Raw genomic sequence first — 23614 nt, 5'->3', positions numbered from 1 at the left:
CAGGCTGCATGAGATGATCTTCCTAGCCACAAGTCACTATACAGAACTGTCAAATTACAAACAAAATTACAAATACAGTAGGTGGTACAATAAAATGGTTGGCCGTTTCACTCAGAAGACAAACTGTCCAGAGAACTGTCACATTCAGTGCATGTCATGGAGAAAAATATAATTTGTATTGTAATTATTATTCATGCATTCACTTCAGCCATTCAGGCATGAAAACCAAAGCACAACTACAGTATACTATAATACACTGAGTGTACAGAATATTAGGAACACCTTCCATTTATTGAGTTGCCCACCCTTGTCCTCAGAACAGCCTCAATTCGTTGGGGCATAAACTCTATAAGGTTTCAAAAGTGTTCCACTGGGATGCTGGCCATTGTTGACTCCAATGCATCCCACAGTTGTGTTCAGTTGGCTGATAGTGGATCTCTACTCCAAATAGAAGAAATCCACTCGCAGATGGATACACTGTTGTCATGAAGGGATGCACCGGATTGGCAATGATGTTCAGATATCCTGTGGCATTCAAAAGTCACTCCAGTTTTATCAAGGGGCCCAATGTGTGCCATGAAAACATGACTAAATGTAGCCTGTCTGTTGCTGCTCTACACAATTTGTGTCAGCCTCCTCTGTCCTCTTTCATCAATGACCCTTTTTCAACCACTGGCCTGCCAATGGCTGGATGTCCTTTGGGTGGTGGACCATTCTTGATATACACGAGAGAGAAACTGTTGAGCGTGGAAAACCCAGCAGCGTTGCAGTTCTTGACACACTCAAACTGGTGCTCCCGGCACCTACTACCGTACCCCATTCAAAGGCACTTAAATAGTTTCCCTTGACCATTCACCGTCAGAATGGCACACATGCACAATCCATGTCTCAGTTGTCTTAAGGATTAAAAAGTTTTATTTAACCTATCTCTTCCCCTTCATTGACACTGATTGAATGAGATTTAACAGGTCACATCAATAAGGGGATCATATCTTTCACCTTGATTCACCTGGTCAGTCTATGTCATGGAAAGAGCAGTGTTTTGTACACTCTCTGTATATGGCAGCAGAGCAGACAGGTGGAATCCATAATGCATCAAGCCCATTAATCTTACCATTGTGCTAAAGGGCCAAGAAGATACTTGTTAGTAGGGTCACAAGTAGTGGGCTAAGCCATAGTCATTACGCTATACACATCAATTCTCCTGATCATTCTCCTGTAGCTACGGTATGCTCTGAGGCTTGAGGCGGCCAGATTGATAGTCATGTAAGAAAATTATCATGGGATGTCTGTCCTGGGGGTATACACTATACACATACTGTATGCTCACCTTCTTATGGAATGTTCCGAATATCATATACTCAGAGGTATGAATTCACTTGGGGGTTGTTCCATCCCACCCAAAATCTGTATGTTCCTGAGCCGGTAAGAGTTCTCATAAAGGGAGAGTATGGAACAACCTCTCCCTCAACGTGAGCAAGACAAAAGAGCTGATCGTGGACTACAGGAAAAGGAGGGGTGAATACACCCCCATTCACATCGACGTGGCTGTAGTAGAACGGGTGGAGAGTTTCAAGTTCCTTGGTGTCCACATCACCAACAAACTATCATGGTCCAAACACACCAAGACAGTCGTGCAGAGGGCATGACAAAACCTATTCCCCCTAAGGAGACTGAAAAGATTTGTAATGGGTCCCAAGATCCTCAAAAAGTTTGACAGCTGCACCATCGAGAGCATCCTGGCAGGTTGCATCACCGCCTAGTATGGAAAATGCTCGGCATCCAACCGTAAGGCGCTACAGAGGGTAGTGTGTACAGCCCAGTACATCACTGGGGCCAGGTTTCCTGCCATCCAGGACCTCTATACTAGGCTGTGTCAGAGGAAGGCCCTAAAAATTGTCAAAGACTCCAGTCACCCAAGTCATAGACTGTTCTTTCTGCTACCGCACGGCAAGCTGTACCGGAGTGCCAAGTCTAGGTCCAAATGGCTCCTTAACAGCTTCTACCCCCAAGTTATAAGACTGCTGAACAATTAATCAAATAGCCACCCGGACTATTAACATCGACCCCCCCCCCCATTACTATTTATGCATTGTCACTTTACCCCTATCTACATGTACATATTACCTCGACTAACCTGTACCCCCGCACATTGACTCGGTACCGGTACCCCCTGTCTATAGCCTCGTTATTGTTATTTTGTTTAGTTTATTTAGTATATATTTTCTTAACTCTGTTTCTTGAACTGCATTGTTGGTTAAGGGCTTGTAAGTAAGCATTTCACTGTAAGGTCTACACCTGTATTCAGCGCATGTAACAAATTAAATTTGATTTGATTTGAGGTGATGCCTTGAACCTTGTGGGGGAATACAGACATTTGCCAAATTATACGAAAAAAGACAATTATGCTAATGCCGACACATTGTTTTTACCCACTTCAAGTACCAGACGAAGCAGGGTAGCAAGATAAAGCAAGATAACAAGGTATGGAAATTAATTTAGAATCAATACACAATGTACGTCTGTAAAGCATTGGAATGATTGTAATGTTCAGTGTACAGTATTCGCTGTTTACTGTTGTTCGGAATTCACAGGGTTATAAAGTAACAGGGTTGACAATAACAGGGTTGATGAGTTCGTCTTATAATCAGCCACAAATCCCCTTGTGACAGGGGGAATGGAAGCTTGTTCTGTGTGTTCAACAGGGAGTGGCAACTGAATGCAAGCAAACAATTCAATAAAAACATTTGTTTAAACATTTCTAGCCTTTCTGTCTATGGGTAACAGAGTTGACGTGTTATGCTCGACCCACTCAGTTTCCCACCACAAAACACCAGAAAATGCCCACCAGCTCACCTGCTTTTACGCTGATTTGACTATTAATATACAATGTTTCTTTATTTTTATACTGAAAAGGGAATCGTTTCACCATATTAAAACGAGAGTTCAGTTCACGTAACAGGATTGACCTTGAAATGAGGGACATAATACTTTAATTGAATCACTAATCACATGAAATAAATCAATCAATCAATCAAATTTATTTATAAAGCCCTTCTTACATCAGCCGATGTCACAAAGTGCTGTACAGAAACCCAGCCTAAAACCCCAAACAGCAAGCAATGCAGATGTAGAAGCACGGTGGCTAGGAAAAACTCCCTAGAAAGGCCAGAATCTAGGAAGAATCCTAGAGAGGAACCAGGGGTGGCCAGTCTTCTTCTGGCTGTGCTGGGTGGAGATTATAACAGAACATAGCCAAGAACCTTCATAGATTACCAACAGGGTCAGATCAAAATAATCACAGTGTTTGTAGATGGTGCAACAGGTCAGCACCTCAGGAGTAAATGTCAGTTGGCTTTTCATAGCCGATCATTCAGAGTTAGAGACAGCAGGTGCGGTGGAGAGAGAGTACAAAACAGCAGGTCCAGTGAACAGTGAATAAATAATCATCTTCAGGAATGACTTTGTCAAAGCAACAAAATAACTAGGGCTTTACAATGATTGTGAAAACATGGAGAAGTTAGGGGTTAAGTGGGTTTAATTCTTCCAGAAGTCACAGAAGCTGCACATTTATTGAATGCTCCATGTGGTCTATATTAATGAATCATATCATGAATAATCACTGTGAAAATAGAGCTTGAGAGAGATAAAGAGATGGAGGAAACCAGTGTAAATTAGAAATCAATGAATCTATCATAGCTGCCAGTTTTAGTGACATGTGGGGGTAACAACCATCCTGTGGTCCATGGAGGCAGAAGAGGTGTGCTGAGCCGACAGGGTTTAGTTAACCAGGAACAGAACAGCCCTCTTATCTACTGGAAGGTCTCTATAATGGCTCCCCATCCAGTTCAAAGAGCCATACTGTCAGACTTATCCTGTTTCATTCACACACACACAAGCATACACGTTCACAATGTGCTGACATCAGGATGAGGCTGCTCATTAAAAAGGGCAGGTGGTGAGTGGTTGCATGTGCAAGCACGAGCGTGTGCGTGCTTTTTGTTGTCTTTTGATTATTATATTCCAAGAAGGGAAGAGAGCACCAGGCTCAAGGGATATGCTGAGGAATTCTCCCAGAGGCTTGGAAGACTGTCCTGGAAGACCGGAATATGAAATGCCTCCTCCTTCCCAGCTAGTTATGGGTAAAAGCCCACCGGACACAGACATCATTTCAACGTCCAGTTTTGATTTACATTTGGTTGAGTGTAATGTGAATTCAATGTGAAATCAACAAAAAATGTCACAATATCATTGGATTTAGGTTCAAAGTTTGGTGAAAAGAAATACTAATTTCCTTTTTGTTGATGACTTTTTGCAAATCTAGTTTTCCACGTTGATTCAACGTCATCACATTGAATATTCTTGTTGAAATGACGTGGAAACAAAGTTGATTCAACACGTTTTTTCCCCAGTGTGTAACGAACGTCGTAGGTGGAAGAAGGTGAGGATCAAGGTACAGCGTGGTACGCGTTCATAATTAATTTAATAGAACACTAAAAATACAAAAACGTCAACGACCGACTGAAACCGAAACAGTTCTGTCTGGTGCAGACACAGAGACAGAAAACAATTACCCACAACCAAAATGGGAACAACAGGCTACCTAAGTATGATTCTCAATCAGAGACAACGATCGACAGCTGCCTCTGATTGAGAACCATACCAGGCCAAACACAGAAATGGAAAATGTAGAAAAACAACATAGAATGCCCACCCCAACTCACGCCCTGACCAAACTAAAACAGAGACATAAAAAAGGAACTAAGGTCAGGACGTGACACAGTGGGAAGTGAGAACATGAATGTGTGAACATGGAGATGAAAGAATCATTACTGCATGCCATGAGAAGGATTCATCATACCATCTGACACATAAGAAACATGTGCTAAGATCTTTCATAGGAATAATACTATCTCATTTCATAATTTCCATACTACTATCTAAAACAAAATGGTGACAAAAAGAGTAGGTGTGAGTGACAGACTATATCTCAATCATGCACTGTGCATACAGTAAGGACGAGATTGACAGCAGTCTTGCACTTACAAACTAGAAAAGTGTACTGTCTGCCATTGGAGGAGGTTGTAGGAACAACATGTACATTCAGAATACTTGCTGTTGAGTTTGATTGATACTCGGTGTCAGCTGAAGAAGGCAGAGTGTGGAAGGTCAAGCTGTGCTTTAGAAGAAACAGACTCTCATACAACACCCTGCCGAGTGATTAGATGCAAGGATTCACATTAGGAAAATAACAATGATGCATTACATTAGCACACGCACACACACACACACACACACACACACTCCTCCTTGATAATTAAGCTGTCGCCAGTACCATCAAAGTTTCTCCCCAGCCGAGTGCTGAAGCGCATAGCACGTAAACATAGTCTGTCCTCATTTGTAACTCTCACTACCAGGTCCAAACTGCCTCTGGAAGCAACGTCAGCACAATAACTGTTCGTTGGGAGCTTCATGAAATGGGTTTCCATGTCCGAGCAACCGCACACAAGCTTAAGATAACCATGCGCAATCCCAAGCGTCGGCTAGAGTGGTGTAAAGCTCGCCGCTTGGACTCTGGGGTAGTGGAAATGTGTTTTCTGGAGTGATGAATCATGCTTCACCATCTGGCAGTCCAAGGATGAATCTGGTTTGGTGGATGCCAGGAGAATGCTACCTGCCCCAATGCATAGTGCCAACTGTAAAGTTTGGTGGAGGAGGAATAATGGTGTCGGCTGTTTTTCATAGTCTGGGCTAGGCCTCTTAGTTCCAGTTAAGGGAAATTTTAACGCTACAGCATACATCGGTGTGGAAGAACTTAACTGACCTGCACAGAGCCCCGACCTCAACCCCATCGAACACTTGAACATATGAAGTCGAACACCTGAACATATGATGAACATAAAGTGCCCGACCTCACTAATGCTCTTGTGGCTGAATGGAAGCAAGTCCCCGCAGCAATGTTCCAACATCTAGTGGAAAGCCTTCCCAGAAGGTTGGAGGCTGTTATAGCAGCAAAGGGGGAACCAACTCCATATTAATGTTTGACGAGCAGCTGTCCACATACTTTTGGTCATGTGGTGTATCTAGCTACAACCAGGCCTTCCCTGAGAACAATCTTGGTTTCCACTAATGTGATGCAGCATAGGCACATTAGTTTTATTTATTTTTAATCAGAACAACAGTTTTCAGCTGTGCTTACATAATTGCAAAAGGGTTTTCCAATGATCAATTAGCCTTTTAAAATGATAAACTTGGATTAGCTAACACAACGTGCCATTGGAACACAGGAGTGCTCTACTTTCCGGCTACCCGGACAAAGCAATAAATAAACTTCAGTTAGTGCTAAATACGGTTGCTAGAATCCTGACTACAACCAAAAAAAATTGTATCATATTACTCCAGTGCTAGCCTCCCTACACTGGCTTGTGTTAAGGCTAGGGCTGATTTCAAGGTTTTACTGCTAAGCTACAAAGCATTACTTGGGCTTGCTCCTACCTATCTTTCCGATTTGGTCCTGCCGTACATACCTACACGTATGCTACGGTCACAAGATGCAGGCCTCCTTATTGTCCCTAGAATTTCTACGCAAACAGCTGGAGGCAGGGCTTTCTCCTATAGAGCTCCATTTTTATGAAATGGTCTGCCTACCCATGTGTGAGACGCATTCTCGCTCTCAACCTTTAAGTCTTTATTGAAGACTCATCTCTTCAGTAGGTCCTATGATTGAGTGTAGTCTGGCCCAGGAGTGTGAAGGTGAACGGAAAGGCACTGGAGCAACGAACCGCCCTTGCTGCCTCTGCCTGGCCGGTTCCTCTCTCTCCACTGGCATTCTCTGCCTCTAACCCTATTACAGGGGCTGAGTCACTGGCTTACTGGTGCACTTCCATGCCGTCCCTAGGAGGGGTGCGTCACTTGAGTGGGTTGAGTAACTGACGTGGTCTTCCTGTCTGGGTTTGCGCCCCCCTTTGGGTTGTGCCGTGGCGGAGATCTTTGTGGGCTATACTCGGCCTTGTCTCAGTATGGTAAGTTGGTGGTTGAACATATCCCTCTAGTGGTGTGGGGGCTGTGCTTTGGCAAAGTGGTTGGGGTTATATCCTGCCTGTTTGGCCCTGTCCGTGGGTATCATCGGACGGGGCCACAGTGTCTCCTGACCCCTCCTGTCTCAGCTTCCAGTATTTATGCTGCAGTAGTTTATGTGTCGGGGGGCTAGGGTCAGGCTGTCATATCTGGAGTATTTCTCCTGTCTTATCCGATGTCCTGTGTGAATTTATGTATGCTTTCTCTAATTCTCTCTTTCTTTCTTTCTTTCTTTCTTTCTTTCTTTCTCTTGGAGCACCTGAGCCCTAGGACCATGCCTCAGGACTGCCTGGCATGATGACTCCTTGTTGTCCCCAGTCCACCTGGCCGTGCTGCTGTTCCAGTTTCAACTGTTCTACCTGCGGCTATGGAACCCTGACCTGTTCACTGTGATTACTATTATTTGACCATGCTGGTCATTCATGAACATCTTGACCATGTTCTGTTATAATCTCCACCCGGCACAGCCAGAAGAGGACTGGCCACCCCTCATAGCCTGGTTCCTCTCTAGGTTTCTTCCCAGGTTTTGGCCTTTCTAAGGAGTTTTTCTTAGCCACCGTGCTGGAAAGTGGGCTGGAAAGTGGGCTGGAAAGTGAGCTGCGTTCAGGGGATCTATGTGTTTTTTAGGGTGTGAGTTGGAAGCAGACGTTACAACGCTCATATGCTGACCACACCGCTTGCACGAGCGTTGTGGTTGATTGTGGTTGATTGAAAGAGGAACTGAGGTTCACATTCCACGCCAGTTGGTAGTGGTATTGCACCTTAAAGTTGGTTGCCAACTTCCATATAAAGTCTAAATAAGAAGCCTGAATGTGGAGAGATTACTAGAAACGAACTCGGTTTACCCTTTTATCTCAAATCAAATGTATTTATATAGCCCTCCTTACATCAGCTGATATCCCAAAGTGCTGTACAGAAACCCAGCCTAAAACCACAAACAGCAAGCAATGCAGGTGTAGAAGCACGGTGGCTAGGAAAAACTCCCTAGAAAGGCCAAAACCTAGGAAGACACCTAGAGAGGAACCAGGCTATGAGAGGTGGCCAGTCCTCTTCTGGCTGTGCTGGGTGGAGATTATAACAGAATATGGCCAAGATGTTCATAAATGACCAGCACGGTCAAATAATAATTATCACAGTAGTTGTCGAGGGTGCAACAAGTCAGCACCTCAGGAGTATATGTCAGTTGGCTTTTCATAGCCGATCATTAAGAGTATCTCTACCGCAATAATCTGTGGATTCATTGTCGGAGAAGAGGACCTTGTGCATTTCAGGTAAAATAACAAGCCAATGTTTATATCCTAGGACAAATCAGCTAGCAACAGCAAGCTAGCTAGCTAAATTGCCATAAATGGTTAATACTTTTCGATCTGTCCCCAAATTAATATAGTTGGTTCAGAGTAATATTTCAACCTGCGTGTCCTGATTACATCTGGTGAGCGTGGACAAAATCAACATCAGAGTATATCAGTAGATGCTGCTAACAATACTTCAGCATCTTATTTTCATCAACCATAGGACCTAAAGACACCACCTTTGTAATGTAGGACCATGGTACATGTCTTTATTTAGTTTGTGAAAGCTATGGGATTGGTCAAAATATGGCTGGGTTATTGACAAATCAAAAATCTGATTTTATGTGTCCATTTAAACCACTCCACTTTAAATCCACTCCACAGTGGCCTATCAACTTTAAACTAGGTATCTGTCATGGATGTCGCTAAAATGAACCACACTGAATTTGGTGTTGATATCTCAAAAAATAGGGAAACTATTAATGACTCATTCTTTGCATATGTAATGCTAATGCTCAAAATCATCTTTTCCTCATAAACCATGCCAGATTCACTCCAGATGTTGTATTTTGGCTCACGATTGCACATAAAAGAAGATAGACTGCTTGCTTTGTTATCCTACTCATCTTGTGTCCTTTCTGTCATCCTGTGAACTCCTTGCTCACTGCTATATTTGACATTACTTTTTTAACTACATGTTGAACTGTTATATTTCATAGAGTAGATCTACAGTATGTCACTGGGGCTGGAATTCAATCAAACCCACACTCTGAATAACCTTGCATTAGGGAAGTCACTGCCTCTGAAAAAAGGCATGTTTTATGGTGTAATTAATTCAACAGGGTTAACTGGTTGAAACCAGGCAATACTTATTTTAAATGAAATCAGTTTTAACATGAACCATTTCATTATAATATTCACATTTGAGCTGGTTCAGGTCTGGCATATATCTTTTTGATAAAAGTCTATAATACATATCTTTGAATCACCAATAAAGGTACTTGGAAGCTGTGAACATTTGAATCGTGTTAATACATTTCAACTTTCATTCATTATAAGGGTATCAGCCGCATCATAAATGAACTCTTCAGGAAGACGGACGTCTACATAATGATCCTAGTTTTATTTGGTTTACAGGTGTCATTTCAGTTGAAAAAAGGAAAAACTTAAAGAAACAGTTGACATATTCAAACAGTCATATCAACCAGAGGCCTATGGTTCAAAGGTCAGGGACAAAAACAACTACAATGTGATCTTACTCTGCGTTAGATCAATTCAATTATTAACCAAACAATGATCCATTTGTAGGGGTCTCTAGTTGTGCTATAATGGTACACATACACGTCTTCCTCTCTTTCATCTGGTCTGTAACTAGTTTAAAAGCAGTTTACATTAAAGCATTTATTTTTTCATTGGTTCTAGCATTCATTCACTACTTCTCTACATTTCAGGTGTTTTGTATCATGTGTAAATGTTTAGCAAGAGGTAGGTTGTGCGTCTGGCATCAAGAAATACTGTACTCTGATAGGTTCAAATTCAGTGACCTGATATCAAAGTATGGACTGTAATACACGACAGTAGTGTAAATTATGGCTTAGGAAAACTCCTATATGGCTTACTTTAGTATGGCAAGTGTCCATCTTTGCAAATGAACTTAACATGGTTGTGGCTGAGCTGCTGCTAAAGGAGTTAAGAGAGGAAATATCCATTTGGAGAATACAAGACAGTTTGAGGTATCGTTCCTTCAATGTCAAAATACAGTTTTTTACACAACCTTTTTCTGACAACACACCGTTCTATTTAGAATTCTCACATGTTCACATCCTTCAACTACAAATAAAACAGAAACAAAACGAGCCAACCAATATGAAATCAAAATGAAAGGAGTGAATCCAAAAATAGCAATAATTATAATATTAATAACAATAATAACATTTTAAAAAGGAACGTCTTAATTTTGACAAGGTTTCCCATACGCAGCAGGACAACCTTGAGAGGGAACATTTATAAAATGAATGAAGAAGAAATGTTCTATAAAAAGAAAAGCATATCATTTTTTTTATAATTTTTTGTTTTGTTCAAAGAAATATTGGGTCAACTTATGTCTTGTTATTCAAATAATAAAATATTGACCATAATGTTTTTCATTTTTCCTTTTGGTATCACACTTATCATACTGCCCCCCAAAAAATGGTAGATAAGTTATTCACAGTAAAAAAAAAGGATGGTATCAGTGATACAGTTGAACTAAAACCTTGAGGACAGTGAAACTATGTGACTTTGTTAGGGTATGTAGCGGTAGCTAGTCCAATTCTGCACAGAATACTAGATTCAGAAACTGGCAATGAAAGATGGACATCCACACAAAACAGAGACATAAACTTGTAGTGAGACTAAGTTTTTCACAGCCATTCGAACAGTTACATCACAATATATTTGGAGGATCTGAAAACAAATGTACTTACATGGCATCCTCTTGTGATTGATGGATACTTGCCCGAGTATCTCCAACAAATCGACTGGAATTATATTCAGTAGTTACAAAAAGGGGAAGGCGGTGTTCTATTACAACATGGCTATTCCTGTGGTTAGGTCATTCATAAATGGAACAGAAGTTATTTAACATTTTAGAATACGGTTATAGTATTTCTATAATTCAAAGGACAGTTATTTGTAACAATATATGAAAATATATATCCCATTTTCGGTTTTCAAAGTAAAATGTTATGTTGAATAGAAACTGAAAATATGTAGAATTCCATGCCTCAAGTGGTCTGCCAGTGAGACACGTGAAAAACTATCTGTGAACATTTTACAGTGTTACAGGTGGTTTCTTGAATTATCTTTGTAATTAGTTTTTTGGTTTATGTAAGCTGTTTATGTATGCTGCTTGTGTTTCTTAGTTTGTCTCATCATTGGCTAATGGCAGCCCCTTAAAACAGGAACCCACCTGAAAACAACTTTTTTTTAAAGGTTAATCGAGGAAAGACTGAAAACCGTAACAATCATTCATCTTTGGATATCGTTCGACTTGGTTTTCATAGAATATTTGGAAATATTTTTGAAACAGCGGTCTACGGTAAAAGCTAGTGTCATTTGTGCGGTAAGTGTGAGGTAAGAATTGAATATGAATCGACATGAAGACAAAATACAAGACAAATTAGTCACTCGAGAAAGTTAACCATGGTCTGCTGAACAGAATTTTCCCATAACAACAATGGTATTTGAGGCACTGCAAACCAATCAATTTTGGTAGGTGACAGAAAGCTTCCTGAAAATGGCCGTCTCAGCAACAATATACATTTCTAACTAATTACATTTTGGAATTCTGCAGGAAAGGGCAAAATAGTCAGCAAATTCATCCATAACAGAATGGTGAAACTTGGGCTTTATATTCCTTAATGTCCATACTGTCATGCAATGTTCAAAGTTTAAAAAATGCTGTGTGTTCATATTTATCGCTCACTTTCTGTCAGGCTTCCAACTTTGTTTCCTGTTGCACGTTTCTGAGTCATGTCTTCCTCCAGCAAGACGAGATGGTGTTGGCAGCAGCAGGTGATGCCTTAATAAAGAGACATTCATCTCGCTTTCCCTGTTTGACTGAGAAGACATGTTTGTTGTTCTTGTAGTGCTCCACAGCTGGGCTCCGAGACATCTTGTTGTGACATCATCAATGATGGTTGTCTCTCCATCACCCGTTTGTGAAGCTGCTGAGTCTGAGGTAGAATATGTACTTGAATCATATCCATGTGCTTCCATACTGCATATCAGTAGCTGAAGTGACCCAACTCTGAATGAACCGCTTTAAATTAAGGCAGACATTCAGGGTTTGGACAAGGTGTTGAGTCCCAATAGCAGGATTAGAAGCAGGCAGGCGATTAAAGCAGAAAATCGGCGATCAGGAATTATACAATGTCAAACAACATAAGAGAACTGGCAAACCCACAGATCCAACCAGTTACATTCTGGGTAGAAGATGGGCCTAGTGACATTCAATCACGATCCAAGGCCTCCTCCTTTTCTTGACAGTAAGGAATCGAAAGAGTGTACCACCCTCTGAACACAAGGAGTGGCAGCTGGCACAAGACTGGCATTGGCACCCAAAAAGAAAAGGGGGCACAGAAGTACCCTTTTGGTTGAGGTAGGTATGCTTGACCAGCAGCACAACAGGCAAAATGGTTACCTTGATAGCTCTGACGTTCTCGTCAGGCTGAGGTAGCTATCTTTGGAGGTAAAACGTTTTGGTGGGGGAGCAGAAAGTCAACAAAGAGTTTGGGATAGGGGGTTGAACAAAAATGGCTGAATCTGTGATCCCTCGACCCCGGACCGCCTCAAGGCTAACACGGTGAGACAATCAACTCAGTCAAACAATCAACTCAATCAAATTCGGCAAGGCTAAAGCTGACCACGTTACGTAGCCCCGAGGTACAATCTTGTGGAGCGAACCAGAGAACACCAAGCGACTGAAAACATTCACTATATCTACTGTATCACAAGCTGAACAGAGAAATCACTTTGGTACTGGCCCCAATGTAAGACTGATAGAAAGTCTATCTCATCCATTGACTGACAAGCTCAACATCTAATCATCTGAGAGCCACGTTCACTGTTCAAACTGGTAAAAGGCCTCAGTTTATCTATCAGAACCGAACTTAACTTAAAATTACATCAAATGAAGCTATTTATGAGTTTTGGTTTTAAGAAGATGCACAATGTCCAATACCACATAGAAAATATAAGGAATATAGTAATATTGCAGTTATCTTCAGAGATGAGCCAGCAGCATTTTACCTAATGAGTCATTTTGAATAATAAATGGTCTGTGCCCATTTCCTCTATGGCTATCAATACATTTCCATGGAACTAAAAATAAAATGTTAAAATTAGGCTTTCAGCTTTGGTGTAAAAGACACAAGACAGAAATGGGGTTAAAATCTCAATAGTTACTCATGACTACATCGGTACTCCTTTGTTTTTACTTGAAGCTATTATAAAATATTTTTTTTCCTTTGTGGTATTGCACATTCAACAGAAGTTCTCAACATATCATCTCTTACTCTCAGTTTCATTCTCAATCTCTCTCTCTCATTCACTGCTAGAAATACGTCTGGACGCTGCAATAGGCAGACTATGGCTAAGGCGTTGGTGGGCAGGTGAGGTGGAGGAACCATAGAACAGCCAATCATTTCTCAGGGACTGGGGTTGGGGGAGGTAAGTGGAGTGGTGTTTGGGTGCTTTAGCCAGTGCCTGTGCCAGGCTGGCATGGGGGGGGCTGCTCGATGAGGACTTGGCATTGCGCTGGGGGGCTTGACCCTTAACAACCATCACTGGAGCAGTGATAGAGTCACATCTCTACAGGCAGAAAAGAGAAGGATGGTTATTATTATACTAACCTCTCCATAGGACACAGAAAGCTGGAACTGTGAGTGTGTATGGTGTAGAATTGTGCATATTACAGCTCCTTACCTGAGGCACTAATTCAATGACCTCGGGCATGCGGATCACCCCCTCTTTTGGTGGGCCAGCCCGCTGGTTCCTGTCTCCTCCTCGGGGCCCTGACCAGCCATCTTGGGTCCCCTTCCTGCAGAAGAAGCTGGGGATAGAAGCATTCAAACATGGAATGAGAGCGATGTCCTTGAGTCAGTGACTCAATATCCAGGCAATAATAAATAAAGCAATGTACACATTAAAATCCAAAGTTATTACACTAAAACCATATTCAAAACATATTCTGTTATTATGTATTTTATTATTATATACCAAAAAGTGCTTGCTTACCTGCGGCGGTAGCCAAACATGAGGAACAGCACACAGAAAATGATACATGCCATGCCAGTGTGGATTCCCACCACAATGCCAGTCATGGACCCCTCATCCTCCTGCTTGCAGTTACATGGGCTCTGCCCACCTGGACAAATACGCACAAAAATGGGTTTTGTTATTGGAAAAACAGTAGCGGGATACACATACACACACACAAATGCACGCACACACGCACACACACACGCATAAGTGCCACGACTCACACCATCTGTGGTGTCGATACAGCGATCTGCTTTACCTTTAATATCATGAGGCAAATATTGTCCTTGTGTATATACTTGACACACACTGAGATGTTCTTTCTGTGATCCGAAAGATGAACTAAAGAGATTTACTGTCAGAGTTTCTGTGATCCGAAAGATGAACTAAAGAGATTTACTGTCAGAGTCTATCTAGAGGAGAGCGAAGGAGTCAGGCGCAGGACACAGGGAAGAGTAAAACCACTGTGTTTACTGAGCAGAACACGTGTCAAACTGTCAGAGTCTATCTAGAGGAGAGCGAAGGAGTCAGGCGCAGGACACAGGGAAGAGTAAAACCACTGTGTTTACTGAGCAGAACACGTGTCAAACTGTCAGAGTCTATCTAGAGGAGAGCGAAGGAGTCAGGCGCAGGACACAGGGAAGAGTAAAACCACTGTGTTTACTGAGCAGAACACGTGTCAAACTGTCAGAGTTTATCTAGAGGAGAGCGAAGGAGTCAGGCGCAGGACACAGGGAAGAGTAAAACCACTGTGTTTATTGAGCAGAACACGTGTCAAACTGTCAGAGTTTATCTAGAGGAGAGCGAAGGAGTCAGGCGCAGGACACAGGGAAGAGTACAACCACTGTGTTTACTGAGCAGAACACGTGTCAAACTGTCAGAGTCTATCTAGAGGAGAGCGAAGGAGTCAGGCGCAGGACACAGGGAAGAGTACAACCACTGTGTTTACTGAGCAGAACACGTGTCAAACTGTCAGAGTTTATCTAGAGGAGAGCGCAGGACACAGGGAAGAGTACAACCACTGTGTTTACTGAGCAGAACACGTGTCAAACTGTCAGAGTTTATCTAGAGGAGAGCGAAGGAGTCAGGCGCAGGACACAGGGAAGAGTACAACCACTGTGTTTACTCCATCCGAGAACGGAACAAAAATCCCGTTATAAAACAAATACAAAACAGGATACGAACTCCAAAACACGAAAGACAATCACACACAAAACAGAAAGGGAAACCAGAGGTTTAAGTAAGGAACATAATCATGAGATGGGAACCAGGTGTGTAAAACAGACAAAACAAAAGGAAAAATGAAACATGGATCGGTAGCAGCTAGAAAGCCGGTGACGTCGACCGCCGAACACCGCCCGAACAAGGAGAGGGAACAACTTCGGTGGAAGTTGTGACATTTACATTACATTTACCTTTTCATAATATAGCTGACACACTTATCCAGGGTGAGTATATGTTTTTACATATATCCTCTGACTAGGGTTGCAAAGCTACTGGTAATTTACCAAAGCAAATTAGGTAATTAACAGAAAACATATGGCAATCTATGGTAACTTTGGTAATTTACTGTATACTTGAATAACTTACAAATATATATATATTAATGTATAGTATTAATTTCTTATATCTGTGTCCATATTCTCTATGAGTTTCTAGCAGATAGACCATATGGTTCATGAAAAAATTGCTGAATTCATGAAAAAAAAAGCATCTAATCAACAGCGGCATTATTTTCAATTAACTTTGCAACTCTTCCAGCGTTGACTTTTTTCACATCTGCCACCAGTCTGACGCCAAAACATTGACAGCAAATACATATTGAAATAGTCAAATAAATAAAAGTAAAAAAAATATGGAAAGGATATTTCATTATGAAACCCTCATATTACTAATGGTATTCACTAAGTTGATAGTTTTATTTAGGATAATGTTGTACAGCTTTGTCATTCAATATTATTTTTTTTTAAATCACCTTACTTAATTATTTTACATGTGATACATGTGATCTTGCCAGAGAGAGGGCCACCGATAACTACGGACATCTGGGATAATCTAAAGTATCCAATGGCCTCTAGATGTCTTTTGATAAATGACATACAAATCTTGAAATTTACCAAAAATTCTGGTGGGTAACTGGTAAACTTTGAACGTTTCCAGTAATATACTCTTCCTTTGCAACTCTACGGGGCGGCAGGTAGCCTAGCGGTTAAGAGTGTTGGGCCAGTAACTGAAAGGTCGCTGGTTCAAATCCCTGAGCCTACTAGGTGAAAAATCTGCTGATGTGCCCTCGAGCGAGGCACTTAACCCTAATTGCTCAAGATACATTTTTCTTTTAAATGTACCCCTGACACACATACTAACAAGACAGCATCATTGCTCCACATCGCCCCCTGGTGTAATATGTTTGACAGTACCATTTTATACTGACAGTTACACATAGGGTCCTGATCCTAAATCAGCTTAAAGGTCAGTGTTTGTGTCTCACCGGAGCTGGTCTTGGCGCTGGTACCACTCTCAGCCAGTGAAACCAGACGCTTGTTGGCAGTGCCGTCCCCATTGCCATTGTAGGCCACCAATTGGATCTCATACACAGCAGTGGGTTCTGAAACAGAGATGGCCAGGTAGGAAAATCAACCATAGAAAGCGACACACAGACACACACAGTTACATTCATTCCATTTCAAAGGTCCTTTTGGTACCAGTACCGGCACTCTGCATTGTGAAAATGTCTGCTTTGTGTGAGTCATTGCAATCTGAGAACCCTCAAGTGACAGTGGTTAGTAGTATGCTACCTCATCACTTACCTAGATGGGAGATGGTGTGGGTGTTGATGTGGCCGGGAAACGCTTCCTGCCCCTGGAAGTTGGGCTGGGGGACCTCGCGGTAGGACAGCTTGAAGCCCTCTACCTTGCCCGACTTACTGGGCAGCTCCCAGAACACCTGCATGGCTGTCTTGTTCAGCACCTTGGTGAAGAAACTAGGAGAACTGGGTACTGTGAGGGGAAAGAGGGGAGGGACAGAGAGGATGAGCGGATTAACATACAAATTGAATTCCAAACATGAGAAGACAGATAGAGAACAGGGAAAGAGATGAGTAAGACTTCGAATAAACAAACAAAATGTGAAAAACTGAAAGATTTTGCAGAAACAGTAAAATATAGAAAGGTGAGGAAAATAAAAGAGATGAACAAATACAAATATAGGTGCATGAGAAATTAGTCACTCTGATATGAAACTGCTTATCTCCTCTCATTTCATGACATCTACATGACATACCGCCCCCTAGTGTTGTAGCCACCACAGTGCTGGACTGCTGGCTGGCTCCCAGAGGGGAGTAGGCCTTCAGGTAGATGGAGTAGGTGGTGGCAGGCTCCAGGGTGGTGAAGTCATGCTGGAAGGTGGTCTTACTGACAGCCTCCTGCAGCTCTCTGCTGTCTGGCTCTGGAGGGGACAGGAAACAGGAAGTGAGGTCATCATCTTTGCATCTTACAGGAAGGTATTAAAAAGAGGCAGTCTTGTGTACTACTAGACTATTACTAGAAGCTCTAGATGCATAACTGTCTGGATTTTTAAAATTTAATTCTCCATATGAATTACATAAGAAAGCAAAAATATACGATTCACTTTGGACAATGAAGTTGTATTATATTATAACAGTCTCCTTACCGCCCAACATGCGGATGTGCAGCACATATCCGATTATGCCGTCGGTGACCTCTGGGGCAGGCTTGGCCCAGGTGAGCTGTAGAGTGCTGGGGGACAGGGCCGTGGCCGTCAGGTCCTGGGGGGCCTCGGGCAACTCCGTGGACTGGCTGAGGGCCAGGCGGGCACTGGCCTGGTTGGTGCCAGCGCTGCTCTCAGCAATACACTGGTAGATGGCCTCGTCATCCGTGGTGATGCGCGTCACCGCCAGCGTGCTGTAGGGGGGGGGGGGGGGGGTATTGTTAAGAGTTGGAGTGACTAATAATGGTGGTGTAATGAATCTATTAATAACATTACTTTTCATTTGAATCTTATATTTGCAGATCTAAAAGTACATGTAGATGAGTAAAAGCATACTAACTACTGTACCTGTTATTGTTGGTGAGCTTGACATTGTCACCAGGCGTAAGGATTTTGCCGTTCTTCAGCCAGATGAGGTGAGGCTCGGGGACTCCCTGGGCCATACAGGTGAACACTGCACTGCTCCCTGCTGGTCTGGAGACAGACTGCGGCCACTGCAAAAACTCAGGAGGAGCTGGGAATAGAGAGAAAGAAAAAGAGAGTGAGCTTCTCCTATTTCGCTACGTGCTCTGTAATTAATGTATGTGATGGAATGTTCCACCATCTTGTATTGTCTCAAAGTCTGCTTGGCAATATCTACATTATGTAGTTTATTTCGATTTCATTTAAATGAGAGGGGGTGTGGAGGGAGATGAATAGAGAATGAGATACTGCTTGCCATTATCGGGCTCAGTGGCTGTGCAGTGTTGCCTATGTCTTGCAATTACTATAAAGCACAGTAGAGGGCAGCATAGATGTTTAAGTAATGCACTTGACACAGGTGGACTTGACATTATTCTGACCATTCTAGCTGAGACTAAGATGAGCTCTCAATTTGCCAAAATTATGTTTGGGCTAATGGACAGTGTACAAGAGATACAATCTTGATTTAAGTTCTAGGGTTCACTCAATATTTTGTATACCCTGTTTGTGCTCAAACTGTCGAAAGTTATTCAAAGAACTTGAAAAGGATGAAATGTCATTCTGTTCTGTGTTTTCTGTGGTCAGAATGAGTGTTTGCCTCTGAATCCAAAACCCCAACAAGAATCCACAAACAAGAAAAGCCAACACATCTCCAAGGAGATAAGAACATTAAGGTCCAGACTCGGACTCCAACTGAGCATATGCCAAAACAAGGAGTCCAAAATCAAGTTCATGATCCATGACAGCAGCATCTCGTCCCCAAATTAAAGCGACACCCCTGTCCGTCCCTCTCGTGACACCCGAGTGGAGGGGGACACAGGGTGGGGCACAGAGGGAGTCTTGCTGCCACAATGGCATAATGTCTGTGTGCAAAAACCTCAGGCCTCTCCCCCTTCCACACGCATCTCATTGATCTACTACTACCCCCACCCCTCTCGTAAAAATTAGCCTGCTCACAAATCCATTGTCAGGTCTCTGGGAAAAGCGGACCAAGAGGAGAGGGATGGGGGGTGTAGGGGTGAAGGGGCTGGGGGCATGGGGGGTTGGGGTGGCCATCAATCAATGGCAGGGATGGATTATTTTTCTAACCAGGGCGCTGGGCCTCAATCTCTTTGCATTAACAAGGGACAGGAAAATAAAAGATGACATACAAGCTGGGCCTCTAAAGCTTGTGTACCGAAAAGATAAACATAAATGCTTGGTTTTATCTTGTGGAGATTTGAGGATATTGAGGAGATATATATATGTTAGGGTTCCCAGGGTAGCAGAACTTGGATATGACAACAAATTGTGTTAAACATGTTTATATAACCACAGGGACACGTTTAATCTCCCTAACAGATTTTCTTCCATCTCCCGAACAGAAATCCACCTGATGGCCAAATATTGGTTTAAGGAAAGTTGAAACAGTAAGCTGCCATAAATGGCCCTCTAGAGATTTCCATCAGCAACAAACTTTCCAATTCCTTATGCCTCGACTGACAGGAGTACTCCAAACACTCTAGAATAAGTGTTTAATAAGTGTGTATTTCACTTCAGCTCCAGCAGTGTGGAGAGCTGAAATTGAGTTAGAGTAAACCACTCAATCAATGGTGGGTGTGTGCGAGAGCCTGGTGACAGAATGGCAGTCAGGGTCATTGTCATTGTCATTGTCATTCTGTTTGAAGAGAGCTCCCCAGCTGTCCCCGCCTGCCTCTCTGCAGAAGGGACCGATGGGGTAGAGAAGAGAGGGAGAAGGGAGACTGTGGTTAGGGTGAAGGTGCAGGTTTGCTCATTTGAGAGCAAAAAAGATGGCTCCCATTGTGAGAGTGAATGGGGGCTGCTCCATACTACTGCATTTGGGGGAAGTTCGGGTAATGAATCTACCCTCTAGCATCTCTCTCTCCTGGGCTACAGTGCACTTCACACTTGAACTTGGGCGAGGCCATATATTTCGAGTAGAGATGCATTCAAGCCCTGTTATTTCAATGATGGTTAGTGGTTCCTATTATTTCAGTGAACTAGAAGAGAAACCTGCTGTGAATGCTTTTATGTGGGTCTGTCTGTCCCTCTGTCTGGCTGTTTGCCTACCAAAGGTGTGGCTGGACGATCTAGAGTTTTCTGTGTTCCTGCATGTTTCTGTGACTCTTATTGAATATTGTTGACTTCAGCATCCTGGTCACACATACATTTAGGTCCTCAATCATGAAAACCAATCATAGTCATAGATTGGTTTTCAACTGTTTCACACCATTTCTCATACAGAACTAAACCTGAAATATACTGAATATGCTTCCCTCTCTGTAAACCTGATTCCAGTGTAATCAGAACAATACAATGAGATGACCATGACGTGGCTAAAATCAAACATAACTTCCATCATGAGAAAGTTCACGACACATAGGTCCCAATCAAACACCACATGGCAATAGTGAATTGTCCTATCTTCCCTGGAATATTATGCACATATTCAGAAGGTGTGAATGAAAGTGACTCATGGCTTTCTCTGTGCATGAGGATGCTAACCAGAAGCCATGGGAATGGCCTGTAGGCCTACACATAGACGTCCCTTAGAATAAGCTGTTTTGCAAACACACAATGGCTGTCGTGTCCCTTTGTGTCCTGAGCCCTTCTGTGTGTCGTCTGTCTGGCACTCGGTGACCTCTGTCCCCTGAACTTGGCCTTGCCTGTGTCTGTCGCCTGCAGCTGTGACAAAGACAAGTGTCCTCACAGGCCAGGGAGGTGGAGCAGGGACTGTCTCGCTCCATCAAGGCCTGCCAATCAAAGGCCTATAGCACCCAAACCCCCATCATAGCCCCACCCCCAGCCACCAAAACTTAAACCCCACCCCCAACCATCTCAAGCATCATTTCCTTAGGGCCTGCAGGAAGAGGGTTAGGGGTGGGAGGTCAGAGGTGATCCCTCACTCTGGCACCATCACTCTGCTCCACCTCCTCCGGCACTTGGGCTTTGCTAGCACTGTCTGTTTTATTCTGTTTCTATATCTTGTCTTTTTTCAGTTCTCTGTTTCACAATTTATTCTGTATCTGTTCTCCCTATAGCTCTCCTTTTCTCTCTGCCAACCTACAGATGTAGGATCTTAATTTGATCACCCGGTGGCAGAAAAACTTTCCTGCAGTGCACTTGTAGTCTATTTGAAGTTTAAAAAGGCTTCTTAGAATGCTTGTTTGTAAGTTCCACTTTAACATTCCAAACTTGATTCTCCTCTTTTGTTTTGATTTTCCACAATTGTTTTATTATCAAACCCTCCAAAAATTTCCATTAATAGCCACCACAGATGGTGGCTATGCAGCCTTTGTCTAACTGTGGCCTGCATCTGTCCTGGTCAGGTGATCCCCTGGTGCAGCCAATTTATGACCCCCAGCAGCCAGCACCCCAAATTAGTTTGGGGAGGGGGGCAGGAGGCAGATGCAGCCAGGGAGATGAGGTCTGAAAGGGCCTCCCATAATATGCAAAGCCAGCCCAGACTGGCCCTAAACTTGACTTCATAAGACTGAAAAGGTCTGCAGAAGGTAAAGAATGGTCAAGTTCAAGTAGAATCAGTAACCTTGGGAGATTTTCAGGCACATTGAGGCAGATGGTATTTGACGTGAGATATCAAGTGATTGAGTTAAATATAATTCATATGGTATGTTTTATTGATGTTAGATTTGGGTATAGCCTGAGTCCCTGATATAGATGGTGTTAACATTATGGACTGGATTGTTGATATCTACCCCCACAACTGTATGAGTGGTTTCAGAAAGAGCAGAAATTGTATCCACACTGAGCGTTGGACTAGTAACCGAAAGGTTGCAAGTTCAAATCCTCGAGCTGACAAGGTACAAGTCTGTCTTGTCAGGATTTGGCCAGGGTTGTTCCGGGTTTTGGTCACTAGATGCCCCATTGTGTTCTGCCCCTGAACAGGCAGTTAACCCACTGTTCCTAGGCCGTCATTGAAAATAAGAATTTGTTCTTAACTGACTTGCCTAGTAAAATAAAGGTAAAAATAAACTGTAACATGCAACACATACATGTAACATACAACACATACATGTAACATACAACACATTCATGTAACATGCAACACATTCATGTGTTGATCAAGTTATGAAAACGCGAGGGAAACTAAACCGATTCATATCTGCATATGAACGCTGACTGCAATTGTACTCCTCCAAACCTATTGATGGTTTGACCTCTTTGTTTTCAAATGAAGTTATGCTCTTTGTTCCTTTTCCAACATCAATCAGAAAAATGAATGAATATATTCACCAAGCCCAATAAGGGTGCTATGCCAGATCCTGATTTTGTAAGACACAGAAAGCAGACATTGATTGATTGAGTTGGGTGGCGAGGACAAGCAGATAGACTCAGCCATTAACACCAGCTACCATTATACATGTACAAATGTGTGCACTTACTGTGCCATTTGGCAGTGTATTACTGATGTACAGGAAAGTATCACCTGACTAAACACTCCAACTATGAACACATACACACACTCACTCTGAAACTCAAATTTGAGTGTGTTTGTGTTTGAGTGTTATTTAGAGTTTATATTTATGTAGGCATAATTGTGAGTTGAATCCATGGGATGAACCACCATTAAGATGCTATAGTATAAAACAAGGTATTATGAGCTAAAATAGGTAGAGCAGAGAGGTAGGTATATAAGGGAGGGTGACCAATAAACGGTATCTCCTCCTTTATCTTTGTCCAGCTGGAGCCCAATATCAACGCCAATATCAAAAGAAAATGTTGGCCAAAAGCAAAACACTAAGGCCCCGTGCCAGGAGGTCAAAGGTGACCAGAAGAGTTGGGGGATGTCAGTTCACCCTTAAGGTCATTGTGAAATCTACCAAAGGTTAATATAGCCTGACCTTCCTAAAATAACCCCAGCATCCCCACCATCCTCCATCCTGCTTATTACCTCTCTCCCTCCATCTCCCCATCCCTCCCCCTATCTCTACCCCCCAAAACAGAGCCCTGGGAGAGTGAGGTGTTCCCCTGAGGGAGACTTGAGATTAATTTCCAAATTGACCCCCAGGCTCTTCTGTAGATCTGGAAAGATCATAGGGTTCATCCAGATGCTAATAGCTTCAACTTGTCTCCTGATTGGCTGGGTGGAATGTCTAATATGTTTTTTCTACCTATCAACTCATTTCAGGTCTAGGGGAGTGTTTTCGGGGTAGGGGCTAGGGGGCTAGCCAACATTGCATTGTGTGTGCTTGGGGTGTGAGGGTTAATACTAGTGTGTTTGGTGTGAGATTGAT

At 42.7% G+C, this 23614-nt stretch overlaps 1 pseudogene; it reads right to left on the bottom strand.

The window, feature by feature from the left end:
* Window positions 1–13605: 13605 nt before the first annotated feature.
* The window catches only part of LOC135521277 (immunoglobulin superfamily DCC subclass member 3-like), a 21296-nt pseudogene continuing 11287 nt past the window's right edge, over window positions 13606–23614 (bottom strand).

This window comes from Oncorhynchus masou, chromosome 29 (genome assembly GCF_036934945.1).
Source record: "Oncorhynchus masou masou isolate Uvic2021 chromosome 29, UVic_Omas_1.1, whole genome shotgun sequence".
In the NCBI taxonomy this organism is placed as follows: Eukaryota; Metazoa; Chordata; class Actinopteri; order Salmoniformes; family Salmonidae; genus Oncorhynchus; species Oncorhynchus masou.
This window is presented reverse-complemented; position numbering and strand designations above follow the sequence as displayed.